This window comes from Cricetulus griseus, chromosome 4 (assembly GCF_003668045.3).
Source record: "Cricetulus griseus strain 17A/GY chromosome 4, alternate assembly CriGri-PICRH-1.0, whole genome shotgun sequence".
Classification (NCBI taxonomy): Eukaryota; Metazoa; Chordata; class Mammalia; order Rodentia; family Cricetidae; genus Cricetulus; species Cricetulus griseus.
The window spans coordinates 202,980,740-203,003,113 of record NC_048597.1 but is presented as its reverse complement, the minus strand read 5'-3'; the positions used below and the strand labels follow the sequence as shown (position 1 = coordinate 203,003,113).

The window sequence follows — 22,374 nt, the reverse complement described above, 5'->3', positions numbered from 1 at the left end:
GGGTCTGTCTTGGAGCAGAAGTGCGGGACAGAGATGCAAGCCTCTGCATTGTGTTTTCACTATGAGGCATTGCTGAAATCACTATAGTAATTCTTTACCACTATCATTTTGTCAATGACACCAGGTTCTCTGGATGAGATGATTCAATTGATTTTAAGCCATTTATAACAGAGCACATAAACACATCTTGTTTGTTGCATTATTTCTCTGGGGAAACATGAAAAAAAAACTATTTTCTATGATAGGACACAATCAAAGAAAGGATTCCACTCAAGCCTAGCTTGATGAACCAATGATTGTAGTAGGGTTACTCACAAGATGTCAGGAATGTGCTATATCAAAGACATAGATGTTTGTATCTTTCTACAATGTTTGAATCCATTGAGTAACAATAAGTTCACAGGGAATGACAGTTTCACTGGCAATAGTTGATGGAGTTGATCAAGAGAAGCAGGTTCTTTCATTCTAAACTTAATTCCTAGTATTAACTCTCAAACAACGCATTGAATATCACAAAACAATTCTGTCTCTATGCATCTCTGTATGTGTCTGTCTTCTTTCTATCTAGATGTACATTATAAAACAGCTATGAAGGGTTAAAGAGGTAAAGTACCCTGAGAGTGCACAGCTAGGAGAAATTCTAAGGCCTATGTGGGTGATGTAATTAAGTGAGCTTTAACATTCTAGAGAGGAGTTGCTGATAGTGCCATCTTGGGTCACAGGTTGAAGCAGAGCTGCAGAGTTGACTTCAGCCTCAGAGATGAAAGAACAGGGCTGAGCCCAGATGAATAGAAGGACCAGCAGATGGAAGCTGAATGGGCTTCCTCAATAGTAGAAGCAGAGACAAACTGAAGTCCCTGGACAGTTGGGTGTTCTCTGGCTGCCATTCCCGCAACTCCTCTACTCTATAATCAGATTCTGGTTGGTAGGCGCTGTTTCCATGACAGTGTTAGGTAATCCACTTTTTTGTGGAGGTGCACATGAGGGAGTTACACCAGATCCTTAGACTGTTATGTCTAGCAACTTCTTAGGCAATGATTCCAGATAGTTATGTGCTCCTATGATCCCAGTTTACCAGATAAATTTGAAAGTGGCACCCTTTCTAATCCCAAGAGTAAGGCACTTATCAGTCTGTTCCATGTGAAAGGTACTGGATAGATGGCACTATTTACATGTCACCCAGGCCGCAGAGTCATCCTCCATCCTTAAAATAGAGTCCTAAGATGCTTATAAAATGGAGTCTGTCAGGGCAAGTCCACTACAAAATAACTGTTCTATTCAATATGAGTAACTTAGAGCAGTGCATGGCCTGATCTCAACAGAGGAACATGGATGACTTAAAGGCAAGTACATCACTGTAAAGCACCCATCATGAGTGAAGACTCATGAAAACTGCAGCCGTGGAGTGGAGTTCTCTATCCTATCTGTACCTGTTGAGCTGGCCTGAGTCTAGTCTTCCCTAGTCATTGTTTTCTGCCCATCTACCCTTGAGGAGGGAACTTTGGAATCTTCTCACTTTGTTATGAGCCTCTGTCTTCTCTCATGGTATCTTTCAATTTGGGAGAAATGGCTGCTACACTGCTCTTGGACCCACTCAAAGCTGGATCTAATTAAATGGTAAAAGGTCAGAGAAATATCTCCAGGAATAGACAGTGGTGTCACCACAGTTTGAAAAGGTCTTACAGGACTGTGCCTTTTTCTTCTTGGTAGAAAATGAATAATGCTATAATGTTTACTTTGAAATATCCCAGGCCATAGGACAGTCAGAAATTTTACTGATAAGACAGATTATCTTCAGTATTTTAAGAGAATGCTGTCCTCCCAATGGTTCCAACTTACTTTTTACTTTTATTACTCCAAGTTATGTGATTTCATCAAGAGAATGGACTAATACAATGTTGTTTATGATATTACAATGGCCCAAGTGTCCCTAATCTTTTGTCTACAATATCAAAGGAAAGAAGAAATATTATTGCCATTTCTATATGGATACCTCTGATCTTCCTTTTTGATTGAACAACATAAAGGAATTTGCACACTAAATTAATAACTGAGAACCAAAACGTTGCTTTATCTCCCTGGGAAAAAATTATCTGTCACAACAGCTTATATTTGGACTACAATGTATTTAACTTCCGTGGTAGGCAGTCTAGTCCTTGTTGAGTTGGTATTATCAAGGACCCATAATGCCTATGGCCATTGACCCTTTGCAAAGGGTCCAATTGCAATGGTGTTTGGAATGGTACATAGCTGTTAGTCAATGCTTAAAATAATTTGTTGAATGAGCCAGCGAGTAATCTTTACTTTCTTGCTTCATAGTTGCATAATTTACTTTATAATATATTTATTTCTATGCTTCTTTGCTTACTTTACATCTTGATTATTTTCATGAAGTGAGGAAGTCTATGAGGTTATTATTGTCTTCTAACTCTTATGAATAGTGCCAAGCACATGATAGGGAAGGGAAGTGGTATCTGATAAACATGAAAATGAACTGAGTATGTAGAGTTTCAATTTATTCAGGATTTTAAAATTCTAACTTTGATACTTTATCATAAGCCATGACCTGATTGTAAAACAGTTTCACAATATCTTATAAACATGTGGCATAATTAAATAAATCATATTCTTACTTCTATAGTTCTCATTTGTTGCTAAGTAAAATGCTGTGCTGAAAAATCAGAGTAGCATCTGAAGTCAACAGATTTAATGGCATCTTGGAAAAAATACTCGTGCTGTATTTGGGCTGTGGAGCATGCTCTTAAATTATTGACTCAGGGAAAGGTCAGACTAGAGATGAACAATAGTAGTCAATTAGTAGCTGCCCTCTCTCATTTTATATATGTGAGCATAAGCAGTCTTGACTTTCCCAAGAAAGACTGAAGGTTCCCTATTAAACCATGTCTACATTTCATAGATAAGCCCAAGGCAACATGACTACAAACCCAGCTTCAACTTTTCCACTTGAAAAACTGTGGGGCAAATTGTTATTAAGTTTCATTTTCAATAACTCAGGACATTTGGTTTCCAGAAATGTTTTAACTAAAATCTTTTTGACTATGAGTAAAACTAACCCAAGGTAAGCTAAACAAGACCTGTTTACAAATGTTAAGAAAGTAGAAAGAAGCGTTGTCCTATTGTTGTTGTAGCATTAGGCTGACTGCTAGATATGCTCTAGTTTCCATCATGTATTCACTGCAGGCTCTCTTTCTCACTCTCTCATTCCGCTCTTCAGTGTTGGGCAAGAAGAAGTTCAGTAGTGGTCAATCTTTGATTTCCCTATGGTCATAATGAACAGTTCATATGAGCCAAATGATCGTGACAAGTCAGTCATAATCCTCATCATGATGATAATTTAGAGGTTGAAAAAGAGGATCCTTTAGCAATGGGGTTGTCCAATAGGAAGAATGTATTTATGAACCAGTCAACAACTATTTTACCCATTATTCAAAAGGAACAAAGCATCAGGAAGACATAAATGCGGAAACAGAGAAGGTATCTTTGCTATATCTGAGTCCTAAATTTCAATTTTACAAGTCTCCTGTTTCTATAGCCATTCCTTGAATCAGTTACTACAAAAAATAGTAGAGACAAAAAATAGCCTATGAAGATGGAATGTTTATTTGGCTCATAGTTTCAAAGGTCTTTGTATTAATCACTTGGCCCCCTCTGTTGTTTTTCTTTTTTAATTGTTGTTGCCTTCTAAGCTATCTTATCCAGCAACTGCAACTTGGCCACTACCAGCAGGGCTAGGGCATAAAAGCTGAAGCCTGAGGGAGTTCTGTTCCTTCAGATAACGACTCTTTCAAAGCTACTAAGGAAACTTATTTAAATGTCTGTCCCTCTAAAGAACTCAGGATTCAGAGGTTGAGGTAGAATCCTGCTTCCCAGAGAGGCTGAAGAGCAAGCAGCCCACCTAGCTCACCTCTTGAGTCTTCCAAGAAGTCCCCGTGCGCATGCTTGCCCACTCCTTATAAACCCTTCTTCACCTGGCTCCTCCCCACAACTTCCTGTTAACTAGTTGCTGACCCAACCTTCTAACCACAGGTGAATTTTATTTAATCAGATACATCTTTGTGTCATTAAACAAATGTCCCAGAGCATAAACAAAAGTAACACCCTTAAATTAATATTCTACAACACCCTCCCTTTTAGCTTGTGGTGAGGTAGTAAAACATGACAGAAACATAATAGAAAAGACTTCTCACTCCATGCGCACAGTGGAAGAAGAGGGGGTTCAACTTTGTGATCCTTGGTAGCCCACCTTTGTCACTTGAAAAACTACCTCTAGGTCCTATCTCTTAAGTTTCTACCACTTTCCCCAAGCTGGGACTAAACTTCTTAACTCTAGAATCCTTGATGAATATTCTAGATGTGTAACACAGCAATCATGTGCTTCCTTTAAATAGATGAACTAGATCTTTATTTTCCTATACCAATTTAGCCATGTCTAAATCATTTCTGATTAAAGCATTCTAGTGGGTTGAGACATCTGACTGAACTCAAACACAGGTAGATGACATAGGGTCTGAAACTGGTGCTTGGAGTGCTGCAGGAATCTAAACAACAATCTTTATTCTCTTCATATTTCATTCATTCAAGTATTTATTTAGCTACTCATGTAAATATTGATGTTAGTGCTTGTAGGGGGTCTCTGCAACCACCACAGTCAACAGAGTAACTCTCCATGTGATCCAAGAAGGCAATTTGGTTCAATATGACTAAGCAGCTGATGTTGGTTCAAACTTTGGGAATTTGACCCTGAGTAGTTTATTTTAGGCATATTTAAGTGCAGCACAATTTGGCCAAACCTTTCCTGGTGGTAATTAACTCGGTCCCATGCACACAATACAGCATACAAAATCTCCTTGAGAAACAAAGTAAGCTAAGTAAAGATCAGACAGACTACATCAAAATTCTTTGCAAAGCACATGTGACATCGTCCGTAAAGATGGGTTCTATAGATTTACTGAGAAAAAAAGCTTATGCTGAAGTTTTGGGGAAGAATTTGATGTGGTCCCAGCTACACAGATAGCACACAGGTCACCAGGCTATCAACCATGCCCACTTCCAGTCTTCTGGACAGATAACAGGTTTATACTAGCCTTCCTTTGAAGGAACAGCCCTGTATATTTAACATTCCAGGTTCCCCTAATGCTTATCTGTGATCACAAAGACCTCTATGCCTTTTACATGTATGTATTTTCATCCTTGTCTGAAGGTCAGAAGAGGGCATTAGATCCCCTGGAATAAGAATTATAGATGTAAACTATCATGTAGGTACTAGGAACCCAACCCAAATCCTGTGCAAGAGTACCAATGCTCTTAACTACTGAGGCATTTCTCCAATCCTCTTTCAAGTATTTGCTTTGCTCTCCATGTCTCTACATTTTTCTTTCTCTGCATCTGGATTGCTTTTTCTTTCCATGTATCTTATGGAACAAAAGTGACTGCCTATTTTTAAGTTTCTGTCACCTCCATTCATATTCTTGGGAAAGAGGTACTGTTATGACAAATCTTTCTGTCAAAACCGCAGAGCCCCACTGTCACGTGTGCACTTTACGCCAGCCGCCCACCCGAGTTAGGGCCCAAATTAATACACAGAGAGACTTGTATTAAGTTTAAAGCTGCTTGGCCAATGACTAGGATTCCTCATCTATTAGCTCAGTCTTAATTATCATAAATCTATATATTTTATAAGACTTATCTTATCGGACACCTTATTGGCGTCCCTTCTTGCCGGTGGATCACATCCTACTGCTGGAGGAGGCAAAGGGGAAAGAGGGGACCCTTCCTGTTTCTCTTCCCTCAAATAGGAGTCTCCTTGCTATGTCACTTCTGGCCTAGATCACCACTTCTCTACTACATTTCCCAGAATCCTCTTTGACTCCTAGTCCCGTCTAACTTGCTGTCTCATTGGCCAAACAATATTTTATTTAACAATCAATAAGATAAACATACACAGTAGATTCCCCATCAGAGGTACTTTAACTGATTCATTTTAGATTAAAAAATACTTGTTTTATTTCAGTTATGTGTGGTTTATGTTCAGTTGTATTCATGGCATTATTAAAACAGCCATTGAATTTCATTCTGTTGTGGATAAAATGGTTCTCAGAAAAAAATCAACAACAACAACAAAAAGGTTGCTATAGGCTAACATCCTTCAAATATCAACTGAATTCATTCTCTCTCTCTCTCTCTCTTCATTCTGTCTGTCTGTCTCTCTCTTCTTTGTGTGTGTGTGTGTGTGTGTGTGTTTCTGTGTGTGTGTGTGTGTGTGTGTGTGTATGTGTGTGTGTGTGATGATTTCTGAAATATTTGAAGATCAGGTTTATTAATCTGGCTTCTAAATATGAACTCTTCTTTATATAATATTCAAATTGCTTGAAATATATAGAAATGTTGCATGCCATCTTTGAAATATGCTCCAAAGGGAATCTCTTTTAAATATGAGTAAAATGTGATGTGGCTGATCTAGCTGTGCTTTGGGCACAGGTGTAGCTGACCCTTCCTAATCTCTGCCCTCAGTTGTTCATTGTGGAAACAAAAGCCCCTGGAGAAAGCAGTGCACCATAGTTTGAAAGGGGATTCCTGGCTAATAATCTCTTTTCTTTAAGCTGAGTTCATTCTCTGTAGACATTAGTGGGTTTAGGTGAAAACAAGAGGATCCATGTAAGCTGAGTAGGAGGTTACTGTGTGTAACTACCCTCCTCTCATTCTTCTTTCTTCTTTTCCCTTTGGCACACACACATAGATCCACAGCTGTCAAACATGTCACAGAGGTTAGAATATATCCTGGTAAAGAAGTGGAGTTAGGTAAGAAGAATCATCTCGCTGCCTGTGATAGGGTCATGGGTGACAGTCTACGTACAGGATTGATTTTTTTACTGAAAGAAGACAAGAACGAAATGTACTTGAGAGAAGGAACACTTCTCAGGGTCACACTCAGAACCTGTTTGCTCTGAGTAGTTGTGGGTCAGAGTAATAAATCCAACTGTAGGGCTGGACACATGGTAGTGATTTTTCTTGCTGGTAAAGCTGTCATTTGTGGGTCATGATGCATTACTGGATTTTTAGAGAGGAATTGAGATAGCTATAGGAAGAAGGAAAGAGAAAGACACTTGCTGGAAAGGGACTTTGAGATGCTTCTGGTCCTGGTAGCATCTCACCTTGTAATTGCAAAACCAAACTGTTTTCTCTCAGGGTCTCTTTCTCGATGCAATACATACCATTCTCCCCATCCTGCATTCCAGAACATGCCCACTGCTGAGTTTTAATAACCAAGTTCCAGGCATCTATTGTTTGCTTCATCTTATTTTCTGGTTATTTTGTCAGTAATTTCTGTCACTACTAATTGTATTACCATTTTGCTGCATGAATTATCCCTCTGTCTTATCGATTTATTTTTGTTGAAATAGTCTTGGGTTTTATGACTTCTTGGAAACTTGCTTCAGAACTTGCATGCTTTTCCATAGTCTGTGTTTTGTGTATTTTTTCTTTTCAGTGGGTGTTTAAATTCATTAGAATTCTTTCTTTCTCAGCTCATAGCATAAACTTATGTTTTCTATTGTAATTTAAGTAGATGGAACCACAACTAAGTATCATTTGTGTGTGTGGATTTAATTGTTACCTGATATTCTTATAACATATCTGAGCTTTATGGTGGTTCCACTTAAAGGGTTTAATTACTTTTACAACACATCATTATAAGTATTTATTGGCATTTTCTCCTTGCTTCCAGGTCGATACTTGAATTTATGTGATGTATCTTCAAAGAAATTGGGATGTTTGGAAAAGGTGAATTTTCTCTGTGTGCGTATCCATAATCAGTACAGGATTTTAATAGGTTATTTTGTAGTTTCACATTCTCTGAATATACTTCGAGACTTTTTTTTCACTTTTAATTTACTTACATATTCTAAGTTGTGGTTTCTGACTTTGAGGATTATTAGCAATTACTAAAAATCCTGGAATACAAATGAAATTACACTGATTTCTTCTTTGCCTTAGCAGAAGCCTTCCTTTATATCCTGGAGAGATGTGTATCGACCCCCACTTAGCTGCCTTTCTCTCTCTTGTTAGCGTAAATCTATGCCTTGCCACTTCTCAGTCTCTTTTCTCTCACCAAATAACCCGACTCCTATTTGGGGATTTTTTTTTTTTAAATCTAGATCTAAGAGAGAATATGTTGTATTTGTCTTCAGAGTCTGCTGATCTCACCACAATGACCCAGCTGCTCTTATTTCTTATTTCATCCACATTTTCAGTCTAACTTTCTCTTGGCCTCCTGGTTCGTGTCCTCTCAAGTCTATTCAGGTATTCAGCCTACTTTCTAAGCTTTCCTTTGATATTTAAAAAAAATTAGGTTTCCCAGTCAGTTTCTTAGACTGAAAGTATCTGTTTTAAAAGTTTCTTCCAGGTATAATGAAATCTCGTTGTGTGTGTGTGTGTGTGTGTGTGTGTGTGTGTGTGTTCGTGTGCATGTGTGTCAATGTATTTATTACTTCTTGTTTGGTTTTCCTGTCTTCTCATGGTGGTTTTTCTGAGCCACATTGTGATGATTCTTAGCTCTGTGTTTCTTTCGTTTTTTGAAAACTTAGCATGCACACACACACACACACACACACACACACACACACACACACACACCCACCCCTGCTGGAAGTGACTCTGGTGGACAGAGACTTTCTTTAGTGAATGAAAGCTGTAGTGTGGGTTGCACCCAAAGTTTGTTTACTGGTTATTAAGCAGAGGTGGGGCCCTCCCTCCCTTGTTGCTTTCCTGGGCAACTGCTGTGGCTGGCAGTTGTTTAAAACAAACATGGAAGGAGAGAGAAGCCAGGCACCACATTTGCTTCTGAAAATACTCCTTGTTTCCAAGGTGTGCTTTAGGGCACTTCTCATAGTCCCTGAATACAAAATCTCACAGTCTGAGATGTCCCCAGTCACCCTCATCTCTACAGAAGTCTCCCCTGTAGAGCGTCTTGAATGTCTTCTTTATTTTGATTTTCCACAATTTCTCCCAAATCTCTGATTTATTACTGATAATATTTCTTCTTTAGCTTTGCTGTTACAGATTCCCCTTCATTATTAATATATTTAAATATCCATTTAACTAAATACTCTGAGGTGTATGACGAGGCTCATTTAATCATATCAACCCACTTTCCTTCTCTGACAATGTCTCCACAGCACTCAGAGCCATAGAAGGTGTGGACATAAACACCGCCTCCTCTGTGTGTGCTTCCTATCTGAATGACTAGGATCTATTTTTGTCTGATCTTCCTTTTGCTGTTTTATTTTATTTTTTTCTGTTAAGTTGATACACCTAGAGTCACCTGAGAAGATGAAGCCTCAACCAGGGAACTTCCCAGAGATTGTCTTTGTTAGTGGCTGATGTCAGAGGCCTCAGCCCACGATGGACAGCACCATCTTTTGGCAGGTGAGCCTGGACTGTATAAGAAAGCTAGCTGAGCAAGATCCAGTGAGTAAGCAAGCAAGCTGTGTTCCTCCACTGTTCCTGCTACTGGGTTCCTGCCTTGAGTTCCTGCGCTGACTCTCAGTGATGGATTGTGATTAAATCCACCAGGATTATACTGAACATATAAGCCAAACCCATGTCTCCCTGAGTTGCTTTTGGTCACAGTGCTCTATCATGGTAACAGAATGGAAGTAGTACATTCCTATTAATGTTCTATGATGACACCGAAGCAGACTTAAATATAAGGGATTACTGTTGAAGTAAATAGCCACCGAGTTCAACTTAGAATGGTTTCTGATTTCTTATTTTAGAATTAAAGGGGGCACTTAAAACTCTCCTGCAATATTTTATAATGTTGAAAATAGTCATCAATGCAAATATCATTAATGTGTGCCCGGAATCAATAATCATGGTAAAGAAAATGATGTCAGGCTTCAGTGATTTTTTTTTTTAAAGCAAGTCAAGACCTCATATTTGGACTTGTGATTTTCCTTTGGGGGAGGAGGAATGAGGTAGTTTTGCCCTCTCTTTACTGTGATAAAGCAAAACAACCTGAAATTCAGGAGAACAAATTTTGACTTTTGCTGTTCCCAGTGTGCTGGCTCTCTAGATGTTTCTGGTAACTAGATTTCTAGGAAATTAATGTGACGATGCCCCAAAACACTGAGCTGAGACCTTTAGTTTGTTTAATGCCATATTCAGATATTTAGTTCAGGGGCCCAAATAGTTTGCTGAGGCAAGATAGCCTTGGTTCTTTTGTAGGATTCTTTACAATGTAGTTCAAGAGGAAGTATTTAGAAGTGAAATAGGGAAATGTGACAAAGCAGCCTTTCCTGAGGTTCTGAGGTAACTTCTAGGGAAAGAAAAGGCTATTGATCAAAATGGTCTGATTGTAATGTTCTTTACAGACTTTGTGGTGATTGTTAGCTGTACAAACTAATGTTAAGTCCTGACCACTTCTCTTTTTAAGGTCCTGTTTAATTTCAATGTTTCTAGAGAGATTTAGGAGAGCTAGCTGTGTCAGCAAGTTCCTGACCCAGAAGGATTCTAAGATCCAAGGAAATGAAAGCTAGAGAGGGGGAGATAACTTCAATAAATAAGACTTGGTTGCTGATGATACCCCTCAGTCACTGTTAGGCCAAGGCTGCCTAGGCGGGACCTTATTTGATGGATAATTGGGTATTGGGTGGGAAACTGTGTCCCCAGAAATAAGAGTCCTCCAAAATAGCATCAGGGAATATAGTCACTACAAATGAGTTGGAATAGAAAGAATTAAATGATAGGGTGAGTGGTGGTCTCATGTGAATGGAACCTCCAAAAACCAGAGTCCCTGACTGAGGGTTGGGTTACCTTCATTCCAGATTTCCATTTACAAAACAAGTGTGAGAAGCATGACTTTTATATTCTTTATCATGTCATGATAAACAGGAACACAGGGGATAAAACTTCTTTTCAAGCAATGGATTTTTCAAACTATTAAGAAATCATCAGAACTTAACTTGCCTATGTTTTGTTTATATCCAAGAGGTGCTCTTCTGTGCATATGAGGGGCTGACAATCAAACAGTGCTTGGGTTAGAGGTGAGTTAGAGAATTCATCTCTCACTTGAAAACTATAAGAGACAAAAATGTTAAAGTAAGTTGAAACTCAGAACAATGAGATACCAGGTAAGGAGTGTGGCAGCCACAGACACTGTATTTGTGCTGCTCAGAAGCCTATGTGCAGTTTCTTTACTATTGCTGAGCAGATGTACCCTGAACAACTTTTATCTAAGGAAGCTGCTGGGAGATATGTGACCTGTTTGTAGATTGTGTTGCTGCTCAAAGTAAATTCCAACAGGCTAATAATTTTTAGTTATGAGCCAATTTGTCAGCAGTCCTTTCTAACTATGCCACACAAGTGAATCTGAGACAGAGCATCTGTAGTGCAGAGTTTCGAATGATATCACACATCCAGGACAAGTCAAAGTAGGCATTAGTTCGGGTCATATTTAGAGCCGATATGGGCATTCTTGTGCAATGTGAGTGTGTGGAAGCCTGTGGGGTTTGCTGTTCTAGTGACCAAATCCAGATCTCTCTTCTACCCGAAGTAAACTCTCAAGTTCCACTCTCTTCCATTCCCACATCCTGTGTGCTTTCTTCTAGAAAAGGCAAGAGATCTCTAGAAATGCAAAATAGTCAATGTTGCCATGCATTGTGGCACACACCTTTAATCCCAGCACTCAGGGAGGCAGAGACAGGTGGATCTCTGTGAGTTCAAGGCCAACCTGGTCTACAAAAATGAGTCCCAGGACAGCCATAGCTACACAGATAAACCCTGTCCCTCCTCCCACCCCCAAGTCAATGTCACCAAAGCATTTTGGCACAATAGTATTTCAGATATAGAAAACTTTTTTTTTTTGAAGAAAAAACAAATGCTATCTCTCGCCATCATTTGCACTCTAGTCTCATAAATGGCTACTTTTCCACACTTCTTTCTCTCCCATCTATTATGAAAATTTTGATTTATGCTTATAATTTAAAGTTGGACCCCCTGGAACATTCTATATAGCAGAGGATGACCTTTAACTTCTGACTCTCCTCCCTCCACCTTCTGAGTGTTGGCATCATAGGCAAACTCTCTACCCATTGAGCTCCACCCTCAGCCTGTGTTAATTTTTATCTTGTCAACTGCTAAGGCATCCAGTGCTGGCAGTGGTTTTAGGCAGAGGGGAGGTGATTTTAGACAACATCCTTCTGAGGAAACCAGGAAGGCTTACACCACTCATTGTCATCATGCCAGAAAATAGGAAAACAAATTTCCATTAACTACTGAGTTTTGCAATAATATTCACTGTTGAGGCAACTGCTGTCCAAGCAAAGCCCCTCCATCCTCAGACTTTCAAGTGTATATTAAACACTTACCTTTGTTCTGTTTGCTGGATATTGTGTGTCTAATCAACAACTATCTCACACACAAGGTAAAGACACATTGCATCTTGCATGCTTGCCATCAACTGGCAAGAAACATTTATCTATTTCATACTAGTCACTGCTCCTAAGTTGAGGAAATCAGTGTTGTCTCCATTTGTATTGAAGAACCCTTGGAGGGGGGTTCAAAACTCCAGAACACAGGATAGTACTTGCAGGGCAGCACTTAGAACCAACCCAGGAGTCATTTAAATGTCACTCTGGATTTGAGCTGGTGGTGTGCCCCAAGAGTTGGTCATCCTCATGCAGATACGCTTCCCCTCCATCCTTTCATTCATTGTCTGATTTGACTAAGATTTAGACACTAAACTTAAGAGATTTAAAACCCAAATTTAGAGGATATCAATTTTCTCTAATGCTCCACTTACTCATCAAACATTGGTTGAGTATAAAGCACACAAACCCTAGAAGTTGCTTAAAGATGCTGTACACCCAGCAGTAGAATGAAGAAATAGGCTGACTTCAGGGAAAATGTTAAAATAGTACAATTGCTTTCCTACTCCTTTGCTCTTGCCTCATTTCCTCATTCTGATTCTGCCTATTCACCTATTCTTCCTTCAACACAAACTCTTAAAGCTTTTATCTAATACTCATTTCCTTTGCCTGAAATATGTTCATCAGCAGTTGGAACTACCTTGTCTCTTGCCTCCATTGTTTCTTTTTGGTTTTCAAAAAAGAAAACCTTTGCTTTTACGTTTCTTCATTTCAGGATTCCTTGTTATTCCCACCTCTTTCTCCCTCTATCTAATATTCTCATCATTTCTGGAATGTTTTTGGTAGCAAGGCAAGGTCATTTCATAGTGGGAGTACCAAAGATGTCTGGAAAGAAGGAAAGAGTCAGAGTTGAGGGAGAGAAGTAGCTCAGCCTGAACCTGGATATCCAGTGCTGAGTGCTCTAATATGTTTATGTTGGGAGCTATTTGTCCATGCTTTTCAATACTTTGCTGTGTCAGTTGTGAAGAGCCAAAGTGGAAGCAAAGCTACAAGTTGAATAGTGACATTGAAGTATACCAGAAACATGATCAACAACAAGTTTAATTAATCAGATTAATGACTAACAAATTGGCTGATGCTAAATAAATTCAGATTCATTTCATTATTATATATGTTCTCATCTATAGACTAAACTGTTGCTCTAGCATGCCAACTAGGGAAAATTTGTGAATATGTATGTATATGTATGCACACACACACACACACACACACACACACAGAGAGAGAGAGAGAGAGAGAGAGAGAGAGAGAGAGAGAGAGAGAGTTTTTCCACTGTATTCAAGTTAGCATGACAAAAATGTACCATTTCTCTGTAGGATGTTGTTTTATGTAGAAAAAAAATTGTGAATAAATGGAGATACCAAGTGTGTGTAGGAATCTTATTTCTTAGACCAGAGGTACTTCTCTTAGAGCCTAACAGAAACAAGGAAGAAACTCAGATATCAATGGAGATTTTCCAACCTGGATAAATAAGATGAGGAAAAGACTTAAAATCTAGCCACAAATCCTTAAAACAGTGACCCACAATTCCCAGGCAGGCACTATAAATGCTATATACCACTATACTCATAATTAGTCTTGAAGAGAATAGTTTCATAAGACATGATGAGAAGAATCTTGGAAACAATCAAACAAAATGTGTGAGCTAGAATACTTGTAACATTTTTAATTGTCTTGGAATGTCTTGCAGGGGATTCTCTTATGAGAAACATGGCAGGCTTCCTGTGCGAACTAGTAAATAGGGATTCGATATATAAGAAAATCATGGCAGCTGCTCATGGAAAAAATACATCTCCTGGAGGACAAAAATTTGTGCAGATTCTATATAAACTCATTCCCTCATGTTTTTCTTTTTGGAGCTAAGAACTCTGGAAACAACATATTTGGGTTGTGTCCCAGGAAAGGTACTCTGTGCTTCAACAGGGCCAGTTAGTCCTTTCCATGTAGCTTTGTGGTTTCCAAGTCACAAGTCAAGTGGTTCCATGGGGTGGAAGCCAAGCTCTTATTACTTTTGTTTTTACTTTCTTTCCCATGCAATTTCTATTCCAAATATGGAACTCCTTACATGTTCCAAATTCTTCACAAGGTAATGAGTGATTGGCCAGTGACAAGGGAAAACTAAGTTAAGGCAATATGGCAAAGATAGTATGAATCAGGTTTCAAAAAGTTGTATTTAGCTATAAAAGGCTTCCAGAATATAATTGCTTTTTAGCTTATCCAGAATGTAGACTGCCTTCCTGATAGACAAGTCTGGTTTTTTGGTACCTGGCTGGTCCTTTTTGGAATGAGAACAGCAAAACTTCTCTTAAGACTTAATCAGTGCTAAGGGAATGATTCCCTTTATTCCCTCCACAGATACCAGTACCTTTCTGGTTTACATATTTATTTAGAGAACACATATTTTGAGAAACATTTGACCAAGACCAACTTTGCAAATAATATATAGAAATTTTATGTATGGTCAAAGAAGGACCCATACCATATACTTTGTCATAGTATCATCATTTTTCATGGGTCTTAAATTGAGTCTTCCTTCTCTGAAATGCATTCTATGGAGAACACTGATGAACAATTTTCCAAACAGGGGAGCCCAGAATCTGCTAAAAAGTCTGAAATTATAACTACAAGCAGCAATCCAGAATCTTCATATAAAGATAACTGCTGAAGGACACAAGAACCCTGGGCCAGGTGGATTTCTTGAGGTTGTAAGAAATCACATTCATTTCACTATTGACACTAATGTGTATTCTATTACTGGTCCTGTGTTACAGGAGTTGATCTAAAGAATGCCATATACCTTGCTTTTTATTCAGTCTGAGTGAACTTTTAGTAGCCATGTTGCTTTAAAAGACAGGTAAGAAAGTTGGTAACTCCACCTCTGTCTATGAAATAATATGGCTTCCATTAACATGCTTAGTAAAGAAGTCATAATTTTTACCTGTGCTTAGCATGTATAATTATGCTTCTTTTCAAAAATTCTGCTGATTAGAGTTCACCTTTAATGATTTCTTGAGGTTGCCACATCCTTTTGGAGTTCTGAAGCTACATACTTTTAATTCTCCCCTCCCCCGCCCACCGCCTAATAATAATGCCAGTGGTGTAAGGATGTATCTGTTGACTCTCAAAACTTTTCATGAATAGAGAGATCACCTAATCATCACATCAATTTTTGTTCTCAAATCATACCTTCTGTGTGTCAAGTCGTGAGGGAATAACACAGAACACACTTGGGCTGGGCCATTGGCAAATGGGAATAAATGGGCTTTTAGGATGGAGGCTATGATGATACATCACTTTGATTTACAGTTTTTTTTTTTTTTACTTACAAAACCATGTCTCTGTTTTCTCATGATGAAATGCATATATTATTCATTGTATGAAAATAATTTCCTTGAAAAGGTGTGCACACTCTGAAGAACACAATATCATAATTAAAGACAGTCCCCATGAAGGCTTCTGGTACTTAGATGCATGTGTAAGTTTCTTGCACAGTCTCACGATTACAAAAATAGTTTCAGTGAAGTCAATATAACTTTAATAGGTTATATTTTCTCCACAATTGTCTGGATTAGTGAAATATCATGGTATTTCCAAAGTACACAGCTCAGAGAAGCTGAAATATCCAGCTCACACCAGTGGGACTGGCGAATTAACTACAGAGCTATTTTTGAGACTTAGATAGTAATAACAGTGCATTTCATTGTCATTGGTAATTGTGGCAAGAACCACAAACAAGTAATAGGAACCTGGAAATGATTGGGTTGTGTTGTACTTTGGATGTTGATGATGGACACAGTCACCACAACATTTCAGTGAGTTTTTTTTCTTTTTCTTTTTTTTTTACCAACTAACCCAGAAAGGCCCACATGAAGTTTAGCTCTTATTTTCTCCAGCTGGAGTGATTCTACATATAAAAGGAAGTCATGTGTTAGAATCTACTGCCCATTACTTGTTTGATCATCTTCCCCACTGTTGTTAAGTTAGTTCTTTTTTATATGGTACCAAAAAGGAAAATTAAAAACAAATAAATGAGAAACAAAGGATTTATAGCTGAAAATGTAGGTGATTGTATGCTTTTGCTTGTGGTCTTAAGCAGACATCTGGTTTGCATTTTCTGTGTACTTCAGAATTTTACAGGCTCTTGAAAATATGATAGGAAAATTAAATGACTGATGAGAAAAAGAAAAGCTGTTTAAGAACTAGACTGGGAAAGAAGGAGGAGGCTGTATCAAGAACAAAAATTAGAATGCCCTACCTCTTTCAAAGAAGACAAGAAAAATACCACCCCCCCAACACCCTACTCCACAGGGACCATGGGAGCTGGGATAGTTTCCCCTGTGCATCAGGATGGAGCCACAAGGATAAGCACTTTTTGTCAAGTCAAATAGTCCTGGACAAGTGCTCATGTCTTTCTATAATCAACTATAAGAAGAAAGGAATGTCTGGAGAAACCCAAGGCATATGTAAACTAGTCAAAAAATAGAAACAACAACAAGAACAAAAAAATCACATGATATGTATTTCCTTTTTATCTCCTTACCTTACTTGACCTCATTGCCTTCCCAAATCAATGCTGAAATTTCAAATGCCAGGAAGAAGTAGACATGATTTCCAATTTATAAAGCCCAGTTCTGTTACACACACACACACACACACACACTATTTCAGGAGGAAAAGCATGTTTCGTTGTGAAAGGGACAGAAGGAAGAAACCAGAATAAGAAGACATAGATAGCATCTGTTGTTTCTAGACTAAAGTTTCCTTTAACTTAGGTAATACTTTTAAGTTGCTCTAATGACTCATCTTATTAGTTTATCTCAAATCTTAGGCATAGTAAAATATCAATGTGGGGATAACTGCTCATTCATTTTTCCTAGGAAGGGCTTCCATTAGGAATATACTCAACTTCCCAAAGGTTAGCAACACTTGGCTCAGCACATGCTGTATCCTTTCTGCATCAGGATTAATGGGCAGTCTTGTGGAATTTGGCTGTGGAAATAATCCTTGTCTGATTTTTTTAATCACACAATTTTGTTCTATTTTCAGATCCAGAAAGTATGTAAGAGGTCAAGAAAGTTGGTTTTGTCCTTTGGACCCTTTAATGATTTAGTTTGCCTGCTTTTAGCCATAAATTGTTGGAAAGAGCATGAACAGCTCTGTTTACAGGCTGTGGCTCCTGAAATGGTTCATATGACCCAGAGTTCTAACGGGTCTGGGTTTGTTCTTTTCTGGGCTTTTGCAAGGTACTTAGAGACTTGGTTGGAAGTGCTCCCAATTTGTTTTTGTAGTATTTGAGCTCAGGCCCTTTTATATCTTAGGAGAAAAACTAACTGTAAAGATTACTTACTTTTTTTACACTATTTGATACAAAGAGAATTGCCCATTGAGCATTTTGAAACATCAACTATTTTCCCATCATTTTCTGTCTTCTTTCTCTTGTTGCCTTATTTTCCCTCTTACTTTGAAGAAACTGAATACCTGAGTTCAAATCCCAATTCTGCTACCTTTTGTGTAGAATCTCATCCTTACCCAAGATATAATACAGACACCTCTTCTTACAGAGCTCTTGTGGGGATTCTTTGATTCACATGAGTGACTCAAAATAACCTGTAGTCCATTGGGAAAGTGGATGATGTTTTTTGGAATGGGGGGTAGACAATAGTGGTAGAGATTTGAGACAATGGTGTTTTAAAAAGCTTTGTCAGTTTTATTTGTTCAGCCCTCACATCGTGTGCACGAGCGTGCGCGCATGTGTGTGTGTGTGTGTGTGTGTGTGTGTGTGTGTGTGTGTGTGTGTATTTTATCTGGGAAAATATTTGTAAGTAACCACAAAGGTAATATACATGATCAAAGTGGAAGTTTTGTGCTTATAAGTTGGCACCAACAGCTAAATTAGCCCAACTTTTCTGAAAGTCAACTTGGCAGTATAAAACAAAATATTTAAAATATGTATGTGTTTTGATACTGCTATCCTATTTTGGGAACTTTTTCCAAGGAGTACATGTATAAAAATGTGGGAAGACATGGCTGTGTTCCATATATCCATGATAGTGCTCATCCAAAAAACACAAGCAACACCAGTTGGTTAAGCAAAGTGTAGAGCTTTTGAACAACAGACTACTTGCTGGGGAAAATGTGCTTCTTACTATGGGAAAGTATCCTAATATATAGGTCAATAAAAATAATGGCTTTGAATTCATGAGTGGTTTGCACAGAGTAGTGAGAGGCAGCTTGGATACTGGCTAAGACTCTGGATGGTTTGGCATCCTCTTTGAGATGGTCATTTTGATTATGGTTTTAGATAATTGGGTCACCTTTGGGGTCGAATGACCTTTTTATGGGGGTCACTCAGACAGTCAGAAAACAGAGATATGTATATTATGATTCATAAAATTAACAAAATTACAGTTATGAAGTAGCAATGAAAATAATTTTATGGTTGGTGTCATTAGGAAGGTTGAGAGCCAGTGTTTCAGATTTTCTTTTTTTCCTCTATATATTCTGATTTCCACTATTCAACAGATATTACTTTTCAATTTTAAGGAAATGCAGATGAAATGCTCAAGTGCTCAAATATTATGGTGTATTTTCAGAAGTCGTATAACATCTTTTCTGACTAAACATTGTATGTAGATTTTATCCATTAGAAGAGAAATGCCTATCTTCAGCTATACTGGTCAATGGGACTATAGTTATATGCATTTGGTCTTCCTTTTTGTTTTTTTTCATATGTGAGGTGGCTGCTTCCATGTTAACCTGCCTCTATGAAGCTGTATGTATAACACAGAAAAAGGCATATAAAAGTGATCTGAAGATTGTACAAGTACAATTTTGAATTTGTTTATAAGAAAAATTTACTTAATCCTGATGAAGTAAAGGATATGTTATCATTGAAGAGTCAAGAAAAGACTGAAAGACTATGGATTTGAAAGCAGAGAAATTTGCATAATCTCTGCTTCCCAGGCTTCTACAAACATGATTTGCTTATAATGGGTGTTCTACAGTAAAAAGAGCCGATGTTAATGGGTGGTGGATAGTAAATAGAGCTGGTGCTAACAAGCTGTTAGTGTTGACTAAGGATTCAGTGAAAGGAGAGATTTACTAATAGGAAAATAATTAGAGTGAAGATGGAATCAAGTTAGAGAGCTTCTAGGAGTGATTTAGCTATCCACCCACACAGTCATGATTAAGCACATTGCAGGAGAATACTCCTGTCCTGGAATTCTTACATGCCTTGACATGAATTTGACATTATGACGGTAACTGGATGGTGTCTGAATAAACTGCCAGAACTACAGGAGACAGAACAGATGCTTACTTTTGAGAATTCTAAAATGTCATTAAAAATATGTAGGTCAGGTGGAGCTCTGAACGGAGGTTCAACATGAAGGGCCCTCAGGGCAGGCAAGGAAGGGGAGGGAGACATTGAAATAAGGGAAACGTGAAGTGAAAATGTACCCCATGAACCACATTAACGGTTGGTCTGATCACTGTTTTCCAGAACTGGCTGTATACCTTGCATATATTATCTTAGTCTTTGGTTCTCAAAAGTGGTTTCTAGATCAGCAGGGTCAGTGTTGCCTAGGAGCTTGTTAGAGATTCAAACTCTTAGATCTACAGAGACCTCTAACTTGGACATCCCTAGAAATAATATTGAGCCATTAGTATTGCAGCGGTCTCTCTAGAAATTCCTTAGGTGGATTCAGTTTGGAAATGACTGATCAAAATTAATCCTTGTTACAATATAATGAGTCTATTGTTCCTATCTATCTATCTATCTATCTATCTATCTATCTATCTATCTATCTATTTTATAGCCTTGAGAACTAAAGCTCAGATGGTAACTGCCTGGTCATAGATCTAGAGCTTTCACATTTCCCATTCCAGCCACAAGATCCAAGCCCTTTATTTCACACCATTTTTAACCATTAGCCTACCCTGGCCAATACAAGGAGATTCAACTGGAATCTAGCTCTTCAGAGGTCACCAAAATGGCAGTCTCTGGTCATCTGATATTATCCAGAGATATCATATCTATCATTAAATATTTCAAGGTTTGATTTTAGTTTGGAGAATAGGAAGCTGGAATTTTTAACTAGAAAAAGACAATAAGAGTATACTCCTATAACTTTAAGATTCTCAACCTTCCAGTCATTGTGTGTGTGTGGGTGTGGGGGGGGGGGAGTCAGGTGTTCCTGGCTTTGCAAGCTTCATTCTCCTCTCAGACTGAATCATGATTCCTGAAGCCTTCACCACAGTGTGAGACCCCTGTGGGAGCATAAGGTCATCTAGTGTTAGGTTCCGTGCTCCTGTAATCAGGATCTCTTGGTCATGATGGCTTCCCAGTGATGCTGGCAGAAGTCAGGATTGGTTGAGCCTTTCACCGAGTGCCATGCTTGTTCTCTAATGCTGACCAACAAACTTTACAAATTTGTCACAAGGTTTTCTTAATTGACATATTAACAAAAGTTCACAGGAAGAAATAGTCTATTAGAAATATCTAATGTTCTTCCATTAGATAATACTGCATCTGCATGTGGTATCAACAGTTTACAGCAGTCATGAAATGGTAAGGATAAGGTTTTGGGTAACATACAAGGAGAAGATGAAGAGTAATTTCTTGACTATGCTGGCTTACAGTATCCCTGGGTTCAGATTTATTTCTGTGTTCAGAAGTAAATATCCTTTGATTTTATAGTGCCTTCAATTTAGGTTTCTGTGCTTGGTTCAGATTCTGACTTATATGTAAATTTTAGTAAAAATCTAGGAGGAAGCAATTGGCATTTTGAGAGCAATTAGGAGAAGCAGTATGAAGTTAGAATCATGTGAAAATACTTAATGAAGCAGATACACCCTCTTCCCATGGATTTCAGTGAGGATAGAATAGAATAACTCTAATAGAATAATGCAGGGTTAGAATTACAGACATAAGGAAAGTTGAGGAATTTTCTTTTTTTATAAATTTCTCTATTTTGATATATACCTACAAAGTAGTGATAAATATTGGTTTAAAATCTATTAATCCTTTCAACTATGTGATTCTCTATATTTCAGCTGTTTAGCCAGACCACAGGAAGTATCTAGTGTGTGCTGTAGGCTTAAAATATTTAGATTATGGTTAACCATATCTCCTTTCATTTTTTTCCACTATAGATCATGGTTTAAAACTACCTCCAGTGTTCACAGATCTTTACACACTAGATAAAAAAGAATACACAGCTTGTTACCAACTTACAATGGGGTTACTTCCTAATAAACCCATCCTAAGTGGAATCTATGTTCAACACACCTAAGCTATAGAGCACAGAGAGTACTGTAAAGAATGGTCTATCCTATGACTATGTGGGCTGCAGGGAGCCCCCTGCTGATCATCTTGGAAGATAGTATCATGCCAGCTGTCACTAGCTTCAGGGGAGGTCAAAACTAATATCTAAAGTCTAGCTTGTCCTGGATGAGAGACACCTTCATTCCATCATAAGTTGAAAAGCGAAAGTAAGTCATCAAAGTTGAGGACATGTTTATATTTCTGGAATTCCTTAGGAGATCAAACGTATCTTTAAATCATCAATGATCACTGCTTTTGGTGGTACCTTGTAATCTGGATCACAGGAACCAACGGCCAACTGGAACAGTTGCTTCTATGGCTGCTGCTGGCCTGGAATGCAGTTTTCTGTAACTGAACTTTCAGTTTTATGAGATGTCACTGAGGCCCAGTGCTGTGCTTAATCTTTATAGTACAATTGCAGCAATCCAGCTTTCATATTTGAGAAAAGGCTTACCCCTCTGTGTTAGGCTGTTAGAGTTTCTTGTGCCCAGGTGTTTTAGTCACAACATGTAGAGTTCACTGAAAGAGTGCTTTCAACTCAAGGGTGTAGATCTTGTTGTCATGTGTCTCCAGAGTTGTTGGTTGAGGACAGATGTGGCCAGA

At 38.3% G+C, this 22,374-nt stretch overlaps 1 long non-coding RNA gene across 5 annotated transcripts in view; it reads left to right on the top strand.

The window, feature by feature from the left end:
• Positions 1–22,374, top strand: part of LOC103161027 — a 235,096-nt gene that overhangs the window by 128,598 nt on the left and 84,124 nt on the right. For 3 of the 5 annotated variants that reach the window (XR_003484487.2, XR_003484486.1, XR_003484484.1), the window contains one exon: positions 9,322–9,444. The exons of 1 other annotated variant lie outside the window; for it this stretch is intronic. This is a non-coding gene — a long non-coding RNA (uncharacterized LOC103161027). Of the gene's footprint in view, positions 1–7,744; positions 7,801–9,321; positions 9,445–22,374 lie in introns of all 5 variants that reach the window. One more of the 5 variants, XR_003484485.1, reaches the window with a different exon arrangement.